The sequence below is a fragment of the Vicugna pacos genome, chromosome 15 (assembly GCF_048564905.1).
Source record: "Vicugna pacos chromosome 15, VicPac4, whole genome shotgun sequence".
Classification (NCBI taxonomy): Eukaryota; Metazoa; Chordata; class Mammalia; order Artiodactyla; family Camelidae; genus Vicugna; species Vicugna pacos.
The window spans coordinates 40,107,602-40,126,565 of NC_133001.1; the positions used below are offsets into that span (position 1 = coordinate 40,107,602).

General features: G+C 42.2%; 1 protein-coding gene across 1 annotated transcript in view; it reads right to left on the minus strand.

The window, feature by feature from the left end:
- LCLAT1 (lysocardiolipin acyltransferase 1) overlaps positions 1-7,778 on the minus strand; it is a 162,624-nt gene extending 154,846 nt beyond the window's left edge. The window contains exon 1 of the mRNA XM_006197247.4: positions 7,620-7,778. The gene's annotated coding sequence lies outside the window, so the exon portion shown is untranslated. The remainder of the gene's footprint in view (positions 1-7,619) is intronic.
- Positions 7,779-18,964: the final 11,186 nt, after the last annotated feature.

Here is an 18,964-nt window from a genome sequence, read left to right on the forward strand (position 1 = left end):
GGAGACAGAGGGAGATTTAACCACGATAGAAGAGAAGACAAGGTGACCACAGAGGCAGGGCATGGAGGGATGCGTCCCCAAACCAAGGAACACAGGTGGTCACGGAAGTTAGAAGAGGCCAGGAGCAGATTCTTCCCTAGAGCTTCTGGAGGTGGTACAGCCCTCTGATGCTCTGACCTCAGCCCACTGATACTGATTTCAGACTTCTGCCTTCCAGAACTGTGAAAAAATTAATTCCTATTGCATTAAGCCACCAACTCTGTGGTAATTTATTACAGCAGCCACAAGAAACTAATACAAATACTCACCCATCTAGAAATGTTGTAAAGAGCTAAAAAATATGTATCAGAAAAAAAAGGCCCTTGAAAAGTCTGAAGTCCAATCACAAGAGAAGACTCAATACAATTTTAGAGTTCTTAATTCAAAATAAGAATATAACACCCCTAATTTTGAGTTAAAGAAATTCTAATAAAAAGAGAAGTAAATATCACTGTAGGAATAATTATGCCCAATCTAGATTCAGTTCACGGACGATGAGCCCACTCAGTACAGAAGAACTGTTTATAATAAGAGCTTCAGCAAAGATTCAATCTTGATTAACTCTGACTTCTAAGGTCTTTCTTCTCTGAAGGAAAGAGAAGCTAAATTGTGCCGGTTCACTTACTACCATAAAAAAACTCAGCAAAATGAGGCCACTTAGCACTCCCTGGACTTCTCTAGATTATTTGAATCCTGCTTCTACACTTCTCTCCATTCCTACAGAGAACACAGCAAACTTCCTTCACTTTAATCAGTTGGTCCTGATGAACAGCCATGCTGAAAATACAACTTAAGTTTAAATCTGTAGTTATTCACATTAACAAGTATGTTATTCTAGTAATTCACAAACTCTCCAGTTTGAATACATCACAAAATATCATTATGTATACGTTTATAATGCAAACAACAAAAACCCAGTAATATATTGTTACTGAATTTCAGAATGATATAATGGCACATGCAAGAGTATTAAGAGTGCCAAAACAATCGTAACACAGGAAAGGGGAAAAGGGCCAAAAGGATCTCACCTGAGACTCCCACATTATAGAATCACCCTAAGCAGCTATAGTAAATTACATTCCCCATGGATATTCAGGAACTTAGAAACCTGTACTTATAAAGCATACTCTTATCCAAATAATCAATCTCTTACACTTAAAGCCACATTAAGTATAGTATACTTTAAACTTAGACTGGATTAAAACAAGCGTTATGGCAGAATTTGTACCTAGACTGCCTAGGTTCAAATCCTTGTTACTTAATCTCTCTGGGCCTCAGTTTCCTCGGAGATAAAATAAAGAGATTATATTAGCATTTACCTCATAGGGAAAGTGGTGAGGGCTAAAGGAATTAAAACCTTAAGGCACTTAGAGCTGAATTTAGCACTTAGTGTTAGCTGTTGTTGTTGTTATTATTATTAGCTGTTAAAAGAGCAGATCCCCATGACTGTCTATGGGCCTCACAGTAGTTTCACAGCTGCCATGCTTACCTTTCATCTTAGAAAACCTAAAGGTGACAAGAGGTGACAAAATCTCAATAATCTCTGCACTGAAGGCACTGACTTGTTTATCTCCCTCTCTAGACAGTAAGCTCAAGGACAAGACCCCCATGTCCTATTCAACCAAGTCCATCACCCAGTTCATGGTAAGTGTCCAAAAACGTTCAAGTTAAGCAAATAAACATTTTTGTGTTCAAGCCACTCCTACCATCATTTTCCTCCCTAACCCCAAAAAGGCAAATTTTTATTTAAAGGTACACAATTTGAAGCAAAAATAATTCTAAGGAAGTATTTGTATCACAATAGGAAGGCAGAAATAGTAAGAACCGCAGACAAAACTGCCTTCCCCAAGATACCTAAACATTCCTTTGTGGAAAGAGTCACTGTCAAGAGTTACAAACAACCCTTTCACTCCACACTCCCAGGCACACAGAGCCTAAGAAAGGCTGCCACCTCTCATTTCTCTCCCCGCATCGCCATCTTTATTCCTAGCTCGTACCCACAATGTGCTTCCCCACACGGTTAGACAGTGCTATCCCTGCTCCAAAGGATTAACGTTCGCTTACAAACACAAAATGGAGGTGATCTCTTATTTGAGATGAAAAACTAAGCCTAAGTCTCCCCTCTATCATTGCTAGAAGAGTTATCTCCTTCCTGTGAAGAAGTGAACCAACTTAAGTTTTCAGTGATAAAAAGTGGTTAATCATCTCCAGCTTTCCCTGGTGGCTGCCCTGCCGATTTCCATTCCATCTGCCTCCCAGGTCTCCACAGCAGGATCCCCTGACCCTATTGCCAGTTAGAGAGGACTAGGCAGAGGTATAAGGAACACTTTCTGTCAAATCTGACTGAAGCTCACAAAGGCCTTTTTTGAGCTTTACCTCACTGCTAAAGGAACTTACGAAAGGCTCTTCTTAGCCCATCATTACATTCAAAACCTCATAGCCAAAGGAATCACACCTAGTGCTCATTATCCAAGAGCAATCAGTGTAGATGGGAAAAAGTCACATGGTGATTTCTCTTAAACACATTTCATATTAATGAAAAAGAGATTTGATTAGAATTTTACCCCCAAAATTAAACAAAATACAAATATGAAAAAGAGATTTGATTAGAATTTTACCCACAAAATTAAACAAAATACAAATCAATTTATTTTTATAATGTATCTTATATTTACCAAAATGTAGGCTACACTTGAAACTATGCACTAATTCTTAGGATAAGGAACTAATCAACTGGTAGAGTTTGGAACATAATTTTGTGACCAAACTGTAAGACAGTATAATATGACAGCCTTAATTTCACATTTGCCTTTTGCAAGACAATTATATAAAAGACATTTTTGTAAAAAAAAAAAATCTAGATTTCATTACTTAATCCCTGAGTCTTTCCTACTCTTTTAAAATTCTTTTAAAGCACCTCTCTCATCATCATTCCTGCTGGCTTTCCTCATGAAACGTTAACTAGTCTGCCATTGCCAAATTCTCACTAGTGCCTCTTTTTAAATTAAAGTATAACAGAAAGTATAGAAATCTTAGATGAGCAACTTGAATATGTACACCCATGTGACCACCAACCATCTTAAGATACAGAACATTTCCATCATTCCAGAAGGTTCCCTCATGCCCCTTCCAGTCATCACCACCACCACAGCCTGGAGGAACCACTATCCTGAGGTCTATCACCAGGAAATAGCTGTACCTGTTTTTGAACTTCATTTAAAGGGAGTCACATAGTATGCAATCTTTTATGTGGCTCATTAAGTCCATGAGATCCACCCATGTTGACGTTCATTCTCTTTTACTGCTTTTGTAATGTTTCATTTTATAAATATACCACAATTTATTCTTCCATTCTACTTCTGATGTACATTTGGGTTTTATCTAATTTTTGGTTATTATGAATAAAGGTGTCATGAACATTCTTTTACTTTATTTTCTGGTAGACAAATACATCTATTTCTCTTGGTATACACTTAAGAATGGAATTGATGAATCATGTAGAGGCTTAGACATAGCCAGTTTTCCAAAATGGCTGTACCATTTTACATTCCTACCAAAATATACAAGAGATCTAGTTGCTCTACATCCTTGCCAATAGCAGCACTGACAGTCATGTTAATTTTAGACATTCCAGAAAGTGTGTAGTAGTATCTCATTACTGTTTTTCATTACTGTATTAATTAATTTGCATTTCTCCATTGACTGATAATGTTGAACACCTTTCTATATACATACCAACCATACAGAGACCCTTTATTAGAAAATGCCTATTTAAAACTTTTGTCCATTTTTAAATTAAATTGTCTTTTTCTTATTAATTTTACACACATTAACATACATTCTGGATATGAGTCCTTGGTCAGACAGTAATTGCAAATTGCTTCTTCCAGTCTGTATTTTGCCCTTCATTCTCTTCATGTGTCTTTAGATAGAGGTTCTCAATTTTAATGAAGTCTGAAGTCAAATTTATCAATCATTGTTACTGTCACTGCTTTCAGAATATTTTCCTAGAAATCTCTGCCTATTCTACTCACTAGTTCTTTGATTTGTGCTTATAGTTTGAGCAGTTCTTGGCCTTTCTCTGAGTCCATCAACTCGGCAGTGTCTTAGCCAGGTTTGCAGTTTCACCGTGCAGTCAATGTGGAATGCATTTATGTTGTGTTGGTGCTAGGACAACTCCAGAGTTATGAATGTTTGAGCGGAGATCAGTTTTACAACTAGAGAATTCATTTGTGATTGCTTCTATATCATAATGACTTCTGTACAAATATATTAAAAACATAATGTTTAAAAAAGGGGAAAAAAACTTTAATACCTGTTATTCTAATTCTAACAGTTTAACCTAAATAATACCTTAGATGATTCCTCCCACTCCCTTTGAGTGGCTTTCCTCCAGTGAGTCATCTTTACATCAGACCTGCTGACTCTAATGATGTAATTAAGTGCTCTGTAGTCTCAGCAATCTGAAGCCACAAATCTGTTAAACCTGGTTCTGTAACATCTTATTTGACCCAACAACCTCCAAGGTTTTACAATTCTCCTGAAATCAGTTACAAAGGACTCCCTGCTCAAGCCTTTTTCCTAAATTACTTAACACTGTCTCTGATCTCCAACCATAGAGTTACCAAAAAACCAAAACAAAACACCTTAGTTTTCTTTTTACTCTCTTAGCAGGTGCTCCCCTCCCCTACCCCATTATTCTTCCCACCCAATCTTCCATTCCTTTAAAATGTGCAGGGCAGACTCTGAACTTTGCTCACAGTTACTGCCCTGGCTCACTCCTGCATCATCTCTTGTCTGGAGTGTGGAAACTGCCTTAACCGGTCTCTTCCTTACATTCTGTCTTTGACCCTGTCACCACCAAAGTCACTTCACCAGAACATCAAGTTAATCACATTACTCATCTGTTTAAGATCCTTCTACAGGTCTCGCCGCCCACAGGACAGTCACTCTCTAACCTGAGAATTCACAAGCTGGCCCTAACCTGTCCTGACTTCTCTCAGTAATTTGTGCAAAACTCTGCTCTGACCCTTGGGCATGCATGCTCTCTCTCTTATCCTGCCTTGGAACTGCTTCCTCTTCTGGCTAGAAGCCCCTTTCTCCTTTTCTCCTGCAGTCAGCAGGATCACCCCAACAGAAGCAACTGTTCCTTGTGTGTGTTCCCACAGCTCTCTGTACACACCAGAACTGTACAAATTCTTATCACCTGTATTAGTGACTCACTTATTTTTCTCATTCACTAGTCTACAACATTCTGGACCTGAGGCTTCTCCCGGGCCTCCTCAAGGATAAGCTCAGGAACTAATCTTTACATCCCAAGAACTTGGCAAGGCAATCCTATGAAGGCTCAAAGAAAGAATGAGTGTCCCAGCCACTTTTATTCATGTCACCTTTTACTATAGAGACTAGAAAAATTAGTACAAATATGTCAAAGCAGTGAACCTAACACAAGGTTTCTTTTAAAAGTCACCCAGCAAATTATTCTTTTAAGGTCTTAATAAGAGCTAAAATCTTTCTCAATAATTGACTTGTGCTTCCTGTCAGAAATTAGCCACAACTCTTTGTTTCAAAATACTTTTTAAAATAATGGGCATCAAAGACAGGATGAATATACCACTTAACCAAAGTAACTGTAGTCATCACCATATAAATCATAAAAATTGGATGCCAAGGGAATGAAAGTTATTATCCATACAACTAAAAGACCACAGATAAAATTACTTCGTTGAAAAATCCCTTCACATATATCCCCTTAACACAAAACACATCTGCATGACACAAGAAGATCCTATGCATAGTACTTAGGAACACAGACTGGAATCATAGCGGTAGTTGTGCAATTTGGGGCAAGTAACTTAAAACTTTAGGGTGCCTCAAGTTTCCTCATCTGTAAAGTGAGCGTAGTACTCACTTTACAATGTCACTGGATGAATGAGCCCGTGTAAGGCTCCTGGAACAGTGCCTAACAAGCAAATGCATAGTAATACATGTCAACTGTTACCACAGAGTTTTTAACTTTTTAAAGCCCTTTTAGACACTGCCTTTTAAATTTTTCTGACAACAGCACAGAGAGATTGCTTGGGGAAGAAATGTCCATTTCAGAAATAAGGTACTGATAAGAGAGGTTATATGATTTATTTAAACTATTTTAAATGGCAGAGTAGGAACGAGAAACCATACCTAGTCCTACCTTTCCCAGCCCCAACTGACGAACTCTCCATGGATGCAGCTTGGAATAAAAAGTCTTTTGGGCTTTCCCCATTATTTACCCTTGGTGTCAGCGACTGCCAGACTAAGCACCTGGTGGGAACACACGAACTACCATTTGCTCGAATTAAAAGGTAGCAGAAGCTCCACTTTCACAGTGCCTGACACACAGCACGCACTCCAAAGACAACTACTGGTGCCTGGAACACAAACTGCCACTGTGATTTCTCCATAACAGAACCAGGCAGTCCACAAAATCAAGACTGCTACCAACAAAAGTCATTTAATGTACTTATCTATCACATCAAAGTACAACGTAGCAATAGAAACTTTAAAAAAAAAAGGACAAAAAATGAAAACGAATGACTTTCTTACTCTCAAAAATATAACAGTTTTGCAAAAAAGGACTTTAATCAAGACAGTTTGTTGAAAACCAACCCACTAGTTATATTTCATGACAAGTCTCTCCCCAGATAATCAACTGGACAATATTTCATCTCTGTAAGACCTTCACCAATACTTATCTTCATTACATCCCGGGGCTTAAACTGAATATCAATCCTGAGTCTTACAAGCAGCCACGTGCACATGGAATACAGTTAATGAACTTCGAAGGCAGAGGCAATGCTCCCGGGGAATCCATCAGAACTAAGAAAGTACAAGGTAGCAGAACGGCTACTCAACACCTAAGTGCCCTATCTTTTTATTTCTTCTCTTCAAATGGACAAGTTGGAGCTCGGATACACGTTAATGTTAAGACTTAATGATTAAGAATTAATTCATCAGACCCTGGCTAGGGCCTACCGTTCCTTTCGTGGCACTGCCTCTCTGACACCGAGAGGCAGGAATTCGGCGCCCAGAGGGCACACAGATAAGGCAGCTCCAGTGCCTGCCCTCTACAACTCACGTCCAAGCCTCGCACGTGGTGGGCACCTGGGACCTTTTGCACATCTGATTTTACAGTGTCAGAGCTCAGACTCTGTTCTTGGCGGTGCCTCTCCCGAACCCGCGCAGGTCTGGAGCAGGAAGTGCTTACTGCTCATCTGTAAACACCGACCGGACACCTGGTCCTTCTCCTCCAGCAGCCACCTGGGCTCGGCCCAAGCGGCCCCGCGGCCCCTAACACCCGCCAGCCTGCCGAGAGTCGCCTCCCCGCGCCTCCTCTTACCTGAGCCAGCGGCACCACCACCCGCATCGGGACCCCAGTTCCGCGTCAAGAGACCGTTATCAGGGCCGCAGCCGTGGGAGGCCGACCGCTCAGGGGGAAGAGCCCATGGGGCTGCTCCCCCTTCGCCAACACCGGGATTCCCTGGCCGCCGCCGCCGCCATTTTCCCCACGCCATAACCCCCACCTGATGGTTCCAGCCTCCTACCTGTGACCAGCAGAGGATGACGCGCGACGCCGTGAGGAGCGCGTGGACGAGCTGGAGAATCCGTGGGGGCACAACCTCCAAGCAGAACCCGCCGCTAATTCATCTCTAAGCAGGAGGCGTCGGGCCCGTCGCCCTAGTAATGCGTCCTGGCAGGCTTCATCCTGATTGGCTGCGAGCACCGTGACGCAGTGGCGTCCCCGGCTGCGTGGGAAGCCCGGGTCCCCGGAGCCCCGCCCTTGCTCCCCTGCTGGGGGCTCCCCTGGCGCCCGTCGTCCAGGGCTCCCTTAAAGGGGCCACGCTCATTTCCCCGTCTGGCCTCCGGGAGAGAAGGGGCCGAGAGAGCCAGCGGGTGGAAGGCGAGAAACAATAGGAGTAGGAAATCTCAGAAGGCATTGTCCCAGGGAACCTATTGATCCGACCAACACCTAGGATATCAGGGTGAAAATAGAAATCTGGGGAGTTTAATTTACAAACCTAATCCACGAGGAAAAGCAGTAGTAGAACCAGTTCTAGCGCTCAGGTTCCTGATGCGCGACCCCGAGCTCTCCCCTAGCACGAAATGTTTCCCCAAACCTAGGGAGACTTTCCCTCCTCTGAGCATCCTCAACACTTGCATCATGACCCTCAGAAAATGCATTCACCACTTTCTACTGTGGTATGTCTGTCTCCTAACCTCCTAAAGCTCCGTAATGGTGGGGACTGTGGTTAAATCTCCTTTGATTTCCGTATACAGTGCCTTCCTCCTGTTAACCTTCAACAAAGACTCACTGAAATAAAATCCTAAACAAAATGCATATAGCCACACTCACACATAGCCACTCATCAGTTATTCACGTGTATTTATGTATTTTATTCGTTTATTCAACAAAGCATGGCGGGGGAGGGGTGTGAATATTTTTTTTTTTTTGGAAGTACAAGATTCCTGCCCTCACAAAATTTGTAGTGTAATAATAATAGACATCTAGGTTTTGGATGCATAGCTTCCATATAGCTAAATTATACCTCAGAATTCTCTGTGAATCAAAAGTTCCTGTGCTCTTGATCTAAGTCAGCTTCACAACCTCTCCAATTTTGTTCAGAAATATTGAAATATTTAAGATATGCTGAAATTGTGTTAGAAAATGAAGATAAGGGAAACCCAATACAAAAGCCAACTCTGCCAATTACCCCTGTAACCTTAGGCCTTGTTTTTTATCTTTAAAATAAGATGGCTAGCAGATACTAACATACATATATAATAGATAACCAGCAAGTTCATACTGTATAGCACAGGGAACTATATTCAATATCTTGTAGTAACTTATGGTGAAAGAGAACATGAAAACGAATATATGTATGTTCCTATATGACAGAAGTATTGTGCTGTACACCAGAAATTTTGGAGGAAATGTCCTGGCATGCCCCAGACCATTGGACCACTTCACCGTCTACATAAGGTCTGTGCTTTAGGTAATAGTATTGTACCAAGGCTATTTTCTTAGCTTTGATATTTGTTCTACGCTTATATAAAATGTTAACATTAGGGGCAACTGGGTGAAGTGTATGGAAAATCTCAGTTTTCTTTTTGCATCGCTCTCGTCAATCTAAAACTGTATCAACATCTTAAAAGTAGTAATTGTCATTTAAGATTTTCATCAATGCAGGGGTCTTCTGAATTTCTATGGCATTTATCCATCCTTTGGAAATTATGTGTCTCATTGAGACATCCAGATTACTTGCATTTCTTACTTGTCAGGTCCAAGTAACATGATATTTCAATATGATAGACCATCTGTGGAATGGCCAGATGGTCCAGGTCCCTTTGGAATATATGATGACAGAAAACAGGAAAATAAACATAGCCCTAGAGCAGGACTGTAAACGTATAATGTTTTGTCACATGTGAATGGTATTTTCCTCTGGATATGATATTGTTTTGGTTTACTGTCTCGGTTGGGGTGGGAGTGAAGTGTTTCCAGGTGCTCCACTTGGTTTTCCTACTACAATAGTTCTTACTCCACAGACTCAGGGCCAATGTGAGGATTTTGTCAACTGCTAACTATGTCCGTTCTAATCATACATTTGGAAATCAAGGAAACAATCACTAAGTTGGTAAGAGGAGCCAGTGGATCCATTGTGAGACAGACCTGGGTGAAGACTCCATTTATTATCTGACTCCAATATGCCCCACTCCATTTATTATCTGACTCCAATATGCCCCCTCCTCTAACAGGGGGGCCACGATGGTGCTTTGGACTCCTGGGAATCCCCATCAACTTAGACCCTGTATCTAACATCCCTCACAATATCAGGGTTTACCTCTCTCCCCAGTCTATAGTTATCCAGGAAAATAATCATAAATCACTTCGGAGAAGGACTGAAGAAATCTGTATATACTTGCCCTGATGTTCCAGGTTCTTCTTTCTAGACACCTAGTCTCTCCTTTTGTCCGTAAATTCTAGGTTTGAGAATAGGCTCAGGTCTTTAAATCAGGCAAGTTATTATGACTTTCCCATGGAGTGATGTTGACCCCAGCCTTCTGCTCATCCTTTCTTAGTCTCTTCCCATTATATGCTTAGCAGGACCCTTTCTGGCTGTCCATCGGTCTTGTCCCTAGAAATACTGTGTACCACTAGACACTGCCATAGGTCAGGTCAGTCTTCCTGCCTGCCACTTCATCCTTACTGTCCATTATGGTAACCAGGTCTCCATTGCTTCTCACAGTTGTCTCTGCTAATTCTAGGATCCTGTCATCTCCATTGCTGCTAGAAGATCCTGTTCTGTAACAGTTTCTTCCATTGTGAACCATCGTCTGCAGAGGACAAATACCACCAAGCTTCCCAATGATGCTGGTGCTCTTTCCAGAGCATTCTCTATCACTCTAATAGTCATCCAGGTCTCTGAAGTCATCTGAAGAACATAGCCTGCTGAAAGATTTCTGGTCTTATTTGGTTGATGCATTTTAGCATGCTTACTTCTTGGAGATCTTTGATTCCTAGGTCCACATTCTGCCATGACAGTTCTGGTATCTCTGCTTTATTTAATGTGGTCATTTCTTCTCCCAACTTCCAAGAACCATCCCAGAAATATATTAGAACTGGGTTCCAGAGCTCCTGCCATGTTAGTAAATACTATTCCATAGGAATGTGCCTCTTGTTGGCAAATTTCCCTAAACCAGCTTTATATTCTCTGTCCCCTTAATTCCTTAATCCAATACCTCAGGATCCACACATAGGCAGAATTTCCCTGCTGTGAGTCAGGTCCTACAGTCCCTGTAGGGGCTGTACATAATCCTTTCTCTTTTTTATAGCCCCAGAACTTTCCTGGGCACGTCAAGGGGAGATTTGGCCCATTTTAAGGAAGGGTTGCCTCTATCTTCCAACAAGGCAGAGAGGTTTTGCAGGCCCAGATAGTTCAGGGAATCTGAGGCTTCAAGATTCTCAAGTGCATCTACTCAGGTGGCCCAACCCCAAGTCTCAAGGGTTTTTTTCCAGCTTTATTGAGATATAATTGACTTATAACATTATGTAAGTTTTATACAACGTGTGTACATATGTGATACATATATATCACAAAATGACGACCACAAGAAGGTTAGTTGACACATCTATCATCTCGAGTGTGTGTGTGTGTGTCTGTGTGTGTGTGTCTGTGTGGTAAGAACTTTTAAAATCTACTCTCTTGGCAACTTTCAAGTACACAGCACAGTACTATTAACTATAGTCACCAGGTTGTATATTAGGTCCCCAGAACTTATTTATCTTGTAACTGGCAGTTTGTACCCTTTCACCACCTTCATTTATTTTCCCCAGTCCACACCTCCCCCAACCTCTGGCAACCACCGTTCTCTCTGTTTTTATGAGTTTGTTATTTTTAGATTCCACATATGAGTGAGATCATACGGTATTTGTCCTTCTCTGTCTGACTTATTTCACTTAGCATAATGCCCTCAGGTTCATCTATGTTCTTGCAAATGGCAGGATTTCCTTCTTTTTATGGCTGGATAATATTAATACAACATTTTCTTTATTCATTCATCTGTTGATGGACGCTCAAGTTGTTTCCATGTCTTGGCTATTGGAAATAATGCTGCAATGAACATGGGGGTTCAGGTATCTCTTTGAGATAGTTATTTCATTTCCTTTGGATATATATTCAGGAGTGGAATTGCTGACTCATATGGTAGTCCTATTTTTAATCTTTTGAGTCATCCCTATACTGTTTCCCACACTGGCTATACCAGTTTACATCCCCACCAACAGTACAACAGTTCACAGCCTGGCCAGCATATGTTATCCCTTGTCTTCCCGGGGTTCTACTTCTTCCGTATGAAGACTCCGACCTTGACATTGGAGATTTGCCTAAGCTGAGAATCAGCCTTCTCTGAAGTTCTGCCACTCTTACATCTAAGCCCTAAGTCTGATCTTCGGCTCTGGCTATCCCCTGGCCGCAGGTAAGAATCTCTTTAAATGTTTCTAAACAAGCCTTCCAATTCTCACAGGGAGCTTGCTTAGCAACAGTCACCCAGTTCCACAATCCTTGTAGATACTAATTTGCCCCATATCTCCCAAACACCAGAGATGATGCCCCAGCAAGTACATCCTCTTTCATCTGCATCCTTTCCTGGTTCACTGGAAGCAATCTGCCACACCACAGCACATCAGGAGCAGTCAGTATTCCCCCTGTAACTAGTGACGGATGCATCCTCATCACCATCCTACCATCAAATGGTTTCTCTTCAGAGTCCCATGTTTGGAGTCTGTTTTCTAGAACCAACTCCCTTAAGAAGGCTTCCTAGAAGCAGCACCTGAAACAAGGACCCTTGTGTAGATGATTCTTTGAAGAAGTGCTCTCAGGAGAAGGGAAGTAATAAAAGCAGGGTACAGGGCAGGAGGGAAAAATTAAGTAAGAACATCGTCTCAGCTGGAGATTAGCTTCAGCCTGATCTCACAGAAGCTCTGGAGCATGAATTATACCACAGGAGTATTCAACCTTGACACAAGGGGGCCAGCCTCTTGTTTTCCTACATAGTCAGTTATTGACTGCAGGCTGCCTGAGAGTGGGGTTGCATAACCAGCTGGTAAGGCAGCTCCTATTTGGCTGAGGAGAGTCCTTGGAGAACGAGGGAAGCCGTGACCCCTCAGCTGCCAGTGCTCACAGCAACAGGGAGATCAGTGCCCCCTCTAAGTGGGGCACTGACAGCATCCACTACAGACACAACATAAGTACTAAGTAAAGGTCAGCTTTTTAAAAGAATACATATATGAGCATACATGCCTAGAATATCTGGGAAGGCTGTGCAAGAAACCACCGCTGGAGTTGCCTCTGGGAGGAGAAATGAGACACCAGTCAACTGACAGATCGACGCATTCCTTTTCATACTGACTGAATCTGAGCCAGATGTACATATTACCGTTTTAATTTGGGGGAGGAAAAATATTACAAGCCCCGCTGATGTGCCCATGAGCTTAAGAGATGGTGTTAAGCTGCCCACAAGGGTAATTTTCCCGCAAGTCCCTGAATCCTCCCTGACTCCAGCAGCAGAGTTCCACAGCTGATGAATTGCTCAACCTCATGCACCATCACCTTCACAGTCACATTTAATAGGGCACACTCTGCAGTGCTCAGGGAGGCACTGTGACAAGCAGGAAATCCCAAGCCCTCGTTCTCACTGCGCTTTTATTATTATTGGGGTACTCTCCATGCCTATGTAATGGCTTCCACCTCTTCAAAATGTGATAGTAATAAGGTAAAATCTGTCCTCAATAACAGACCTCAGAAGAGAGCCAAGTAAGCTGCTGCCAATAACACTGGAACAATTCTCCTCCGTGGTAATGAGTAGAGGGAACAGGCAGCCCAGTGCTGGCAGAGGCCACAGATACTTCACTGGAGACCTGGAGCAACCCATTTCTTAGAGCCCACAGGTTCCCTGTGGCTGAGACTTAGCATACTCTTTGTTACCCAGTGACATTCCAGAATTCAAAAGATATTTGAAATCAAAGGTTTTGATTTCCTGAGAAGGCAACTGAGTGTTCACTAGTTCAGGAATGTTGGCGCTAGAATGTGTAGCTTAAAAGTGACATTAACGCAAATCAGTGATGCAGTCAAATTCTGATTGTTCTCTTTTTGCCCCTCTAACTGCCCTCCACTCCATGCACACACACATTTTATGCTGACTGGTCCAGCTTGTATCTCCTCGCTCCTTGGCCCTTTGTCCCTGGCAGTTAGCCAGCAGGAGGCACTGGAAGAATTCTGCAGGATGGACTGAGAAAAAGATCAAGGTGATGTTCCCCTGACTCCCTCCCTGTGGGATTTCAGGATGGCCGTGGCTTTAGACTCCATCTAAGGCCATAGCTCCTCTTGGACATCTCAGCTTTCACTGAGTTCTGGGACCCTCTCCCTTCCTGCCCCTTGGGCAGGACACACTGTGTGGCAGCATAATGTATTTTTAATTTATTATTTCTAGCTCCAGGGTACTTCATCATGCTCTGTTAATTTCCCTTAATCCTGATTCCAGCTTTGTAATAATCCCTTTAACTCTTTCTAATCATCTCTTCTGAATGTATTATACGCCAAAATCCTGACTGATACATTGATGGACCAAAATTTCACTTAGGCTGAAAAGATTTAAAACGCCAGAAAGCAAATCTAGCCACTCATCCAACATAGTCATAAACCTTTCTCCTACTACTATTTAACGTAAACCCTCTTTATCAGTAAGGAGTGCTTTCAGCTGTTTTGTATCATCAGAAACTCAAGTTATAATGGCTTAAACTGCAAGGATATTTATTATTACTTAGAGTGTAGAGGTAGGCAGTCTCAGAATTGGTTCTATCACTCAAGGATGACAGCAAGGACCCAACTTTTTTTCATCTTTCTGCCCTGCTTTCCTTAGTATGTTGACTTTAAATTGTCATGCTCATTACCTCATAGCCACAATATGGTTGCCACAACTCCAGGTGTCACAATCATATCCGAAGACAGGGAACAGTAAACAGAGGAAAAGGCGTTCTCCTTGTGAGAAAATCTTTTTACCCAGGAAGAAAAAACCTTCCCAGAAACTCCCCAATAAGTGTCCACTATTGTCCCAGTGGCCAGAACTCAAGTCACATGGCCACATCTATAAGAAGTGTGGGAAAGGAAACATCTGAGTTTCTAGACTTCGTAGGGGGAGTTGTCAGAAGAAAGGAGGATTGGGAATAGAAATTGAGTAGCCAACCAAGGGTCTGTCCCATTCTATGCTATAGGTGAACCTTCTGCCCAGTTGTCACTCTGAGAAATTACTCATGCTGTCTTCCACTGAGAACTGTCTGTTACCTCTTCCCTATTATTTTTCTAAGTAGTAATAAACTTTGAGGCCCAACCCAAATTCTTTCAACACCTATTTATGACCCCAGTGCATCTCCCCTGATGTTCACATAAATGGTTTGGGATGGCCATCCAGAAAACTGTATTAACTATATTTTCTTATTTTCTGTATTCTTCATGCTCCAGCATTTGGATCATCATTCCTAGAGAAAGCAAACAACTTGCCTGGGAGTGTGTTTTTTTCTATGCAACTAATCATCCAGAGCTCACCCACCACCTCCTTCAACACACACACCTCTTCCATCTGGCTCTGACACTCTAGGCAATTTTCTCTGCCCTAATCCCCAAGGCCAGGTTCCAGACAAGTTGGAACAGCCCCTGTACCCCAGAGCCTGCTGAAAGTATTCAAACCAACCAGTCCTAAACCGCTCCTCGACCTCTCTTCCTTCCCATGGAAACCACGATAAAAGCTTTTGCCCGTGTTTTCTTCCCACTCCTTCTGCCTCCTGACTGAACCCAGTGCTTCCCCATGTGTCTGCTCTGTGGTACACAGTGCCCTCTCCTCTTGGGAACTGTGAGGAAGAAATTATCTTTTCAATGGCAGTCTTCTTATCTTGACCTCACCTTACCCGAATAATAACAAAACCTACATTTTATAACAAAACCCTTCCCCATGATCTACTTCCTTCAGTGAGTTTCTATTTGCCCTCTTTACCCAGGGACAAGTTCTGTGAGCATATTGGTCCTGGACTACAATTGGTCAGGTCTTACTGTGCTTCCTACTATAGGCTCGTATGTCCCATGGTCTCCCCACTAGAGCTCCTACAGGACAAACCAACCCTTCCCCGCTGGTACTGGCCACCTCTGTTTGTACAACTTATGTCAAAGACCACATGCTTGAGGGTGAGGGGAAAGGAATAAGGGGCATTATAGGAAAAGAACTCCATCTCCCCTAAACTAATTTTATTATAACCCCAGAAATGATATACTGTCCTCATTTTACAGTGAAACTTAGGCTCAGTGCTTTCATTCCTATTGCTGCTCTAACAGATTTCTACAAACTTAGTGGTTTGAAACAACACAAAATCATTCTCTGACAATCTAGAGATCAGAAGTCCAAAATCATTTTTACTGGCAGTGCTGGTCCCTCCTGGAGGATCTGAGGGGAGAATCTGTTTCCTTGCTTTTTTCAGCTTCTAGTGACTGTCTTGGTTTTTGGCCCTTTCCTCTACCTTCAAACACATGACTCTAATCTCTGCTTCCAGTATCTCATCACTTTCTCCCTCTGTAGTAAAAACATCTCTCTCTGCCTTCCTCTTTCAAGACACTTGTGATTATATTTAAGGCCTGCCCAAACAATCCAAGATAATCTTCTCAATTCAAAATTCTTAATTTAATTATAATTTCAAAGTCCCTTTTGCCATATGGTTACAAGAATTAGGGCTGGGGGGTGGTGCGAGGGTGATTATAGCTCAGTGGTGGTACACATGTTTAGCATGCACGAAGTCCTGAGTTCAATCCCCAGTACCTCCATTAAAAAAAAAAAAAAGGAATTAGGGCTGGGTATTTTTGATGCCCATTATCCAGCCTATCACACTGGGTTTCACTGAGCTAAAATCATGGTGTCAATATTCCTGCACACTGCATCCTTCTGGAATCTAAGGGAGGATCCATTTCCTTGCCTTTACCAGCTTTTAAAGGCCACCTAAATTCCTTGGCTTGTGGCTTCTTCTTCCATCTTCACAGCCAGCAGAGTATCATCTTTAGGTCTCTCACTGACTATTATCACATCTCCTTTGACTCTGACCCTCCTACCTCCCTCCCTCTTTCCCTCTTTCCCTTGGGATTACATTGGGCCCAGGAGAATCTTATCAGCAAAGTCCCATTGCCTTTAAGGTAACAGACTCACGCATTCAGGGGATTAGGACATGGACGTCTTTGGGAGGGGGGCTGTTATTTTTGCCTACCTGACTGAGGCAGAAAGCAGCTCAGTGGTCGCTGGGGACCAGGGTGGAGAGGAATAGAAAAGAGGGTCCTGCAAAAGAGCATGAGAAAATTTTGGGGGGTGATGTGACTATCTTGATCGAGTGATGGCTTTCTGGGTATACCATACATATATCAAAACTTATCATAAAATTGTATACCTCAAATAAATACATGCAGTAAGCTGTATGTCAATTGTACCTCAATAAAGTTGTTAAAAAATTAAATGAGAAAATCACCTTGAGGCTCAGGGACTTTGGCCAAGTTTACATAACTAGGCAGTGATGTAACCAATATGCACACCCAGGTCAGTTCGTCTGATGCCGAAACGGGTGCCTGTGATCAAGTTTCCTTTCCTTCATCCTCTCTTCCCTATATTTGGATTTTTTTTAAAAATGGGGGGAGGGGGGTAATTAGATTTATTTATATATTTTAATGGCAGTACTAGGGATTGAACCCAGGACCTTGCACATGCTAGGTATGCATTCTACCACTGAGCTATACTCTCCCCCAGCTAAGACTTGCCCCTTAGAGCTATGAGTCCATGGTAGAGCTCAATAAATGGTCATTTCCTTCCCTTTCTCCTTTTAGGCTTACTGATTAGCCAGAGTTTTTGTTTCACAGAACCTGAAAATCACCATTTTCTTCATAAGACAGAGAGAAAGATACCAAATGAATCCAACAGGGTAGTCAAAAGATCCATCAGGTATTCTCAGCCAGGAATTTTTCAGACTCTAAAATGCAAATCAACACACAGGATCAGCCCTAAGTGTGTTATTCGGATCTCTCAGAAATCTAGGCTGGTTCCTTTTGTCGCCTGGTGTTGCGAGAAAATGCCCATGAATACGTAAGAGCAGGCAAGTGTGTGGAAGCTGCCCCAACCTTGTTAACAATGATATAAATAATGATTGTTGCACCCAACGTCACAAAGCCCTTTTGACTGATCTACCACACTTGGTCCGCAGTGGTGAGATAAAACAGGACAGTTCTTCCAGCTGGCCAGGAAACCCAAACCTGTTTCCAGCATTTCCTTAAAAGAAAATGTACCCATGTTTCCAGCATTTATGTAATTGTGTGTTTAGAAGACAGCGTCTTCCATTCCTAGAGAAAATGTCTTGAAAAAAAGGTCCACATTTACAATTTCCACCAGAATTCTCCATGGGATACCGTGTCCTTGATGGGGCTGTCCTACGTTTCTGACTCAGGTTGTAGTATTCACCTGGGATTCATTTCCTCTTTCTTGATCCTTCTATCTCTCCCACCCAAGGCCAGGCATGTTAGATGATTATATTCTGCTTATGTCAGTCACCTCAATTAAATTAGAGAAATAGAAATAAATAAATCAAAAGTATAATGAGAAAGAAAAGAGGCAGGTCACAGATGCTGCAGTCCTCAGTGTGTCACCATAAAGCCCTATCCAGTTCATAGAACTACAGACAAGCTACCAACATAAAGTGAATTTAAGATTTATAGTCATGGTTTCATAAATGGTAAACATAGCAGAAAGAGCCAGACACAGTCAAGTTCCACTGCCCCAAAATCCAGGATCTGAGGCAAATTAGTTTAACTTTTCTGAGCCTCAGTTTCCTAATGAGAGTAATAAAGAGTTTGTGCCTTGTGGAGCTGTTGCGAGGCGTGGACACACGCAAGAGATGCTTGGCATATAGACGTTGCTTTCTTTTCCCTTCTTCCTCTCCTGCCCACCTTTATCTAATTTGGCTTATGAAATTGCTCCAGCTAAACGCCTCAGGGGAGATGAAAATGTGAACGTCAATCAACCTAGAAAGAAAGTGCTAGTACGCCACGATCCATGGCGAACCATTAGTCCTCAAAAGCACTGGGAGTAGGCAGTGTTGGCCTGCAGCCACGTTTTGGCACTGAATCATGTCCTGTTTTGCATTGTTCCTTAATTGTTTCAAGTCATTTCCCCTCTCTGGGATTCAGTTTCTTAGCTAGTTCAAGCCTGAGCTTGGATAAGATCCTCTAGTTCTTCTCAATTCCTTCTACCCATATACCTCTACTTGTATAATAAATACACAGAAAATAGTCATGGTGATGGAGAGCTAAGCAAAGCC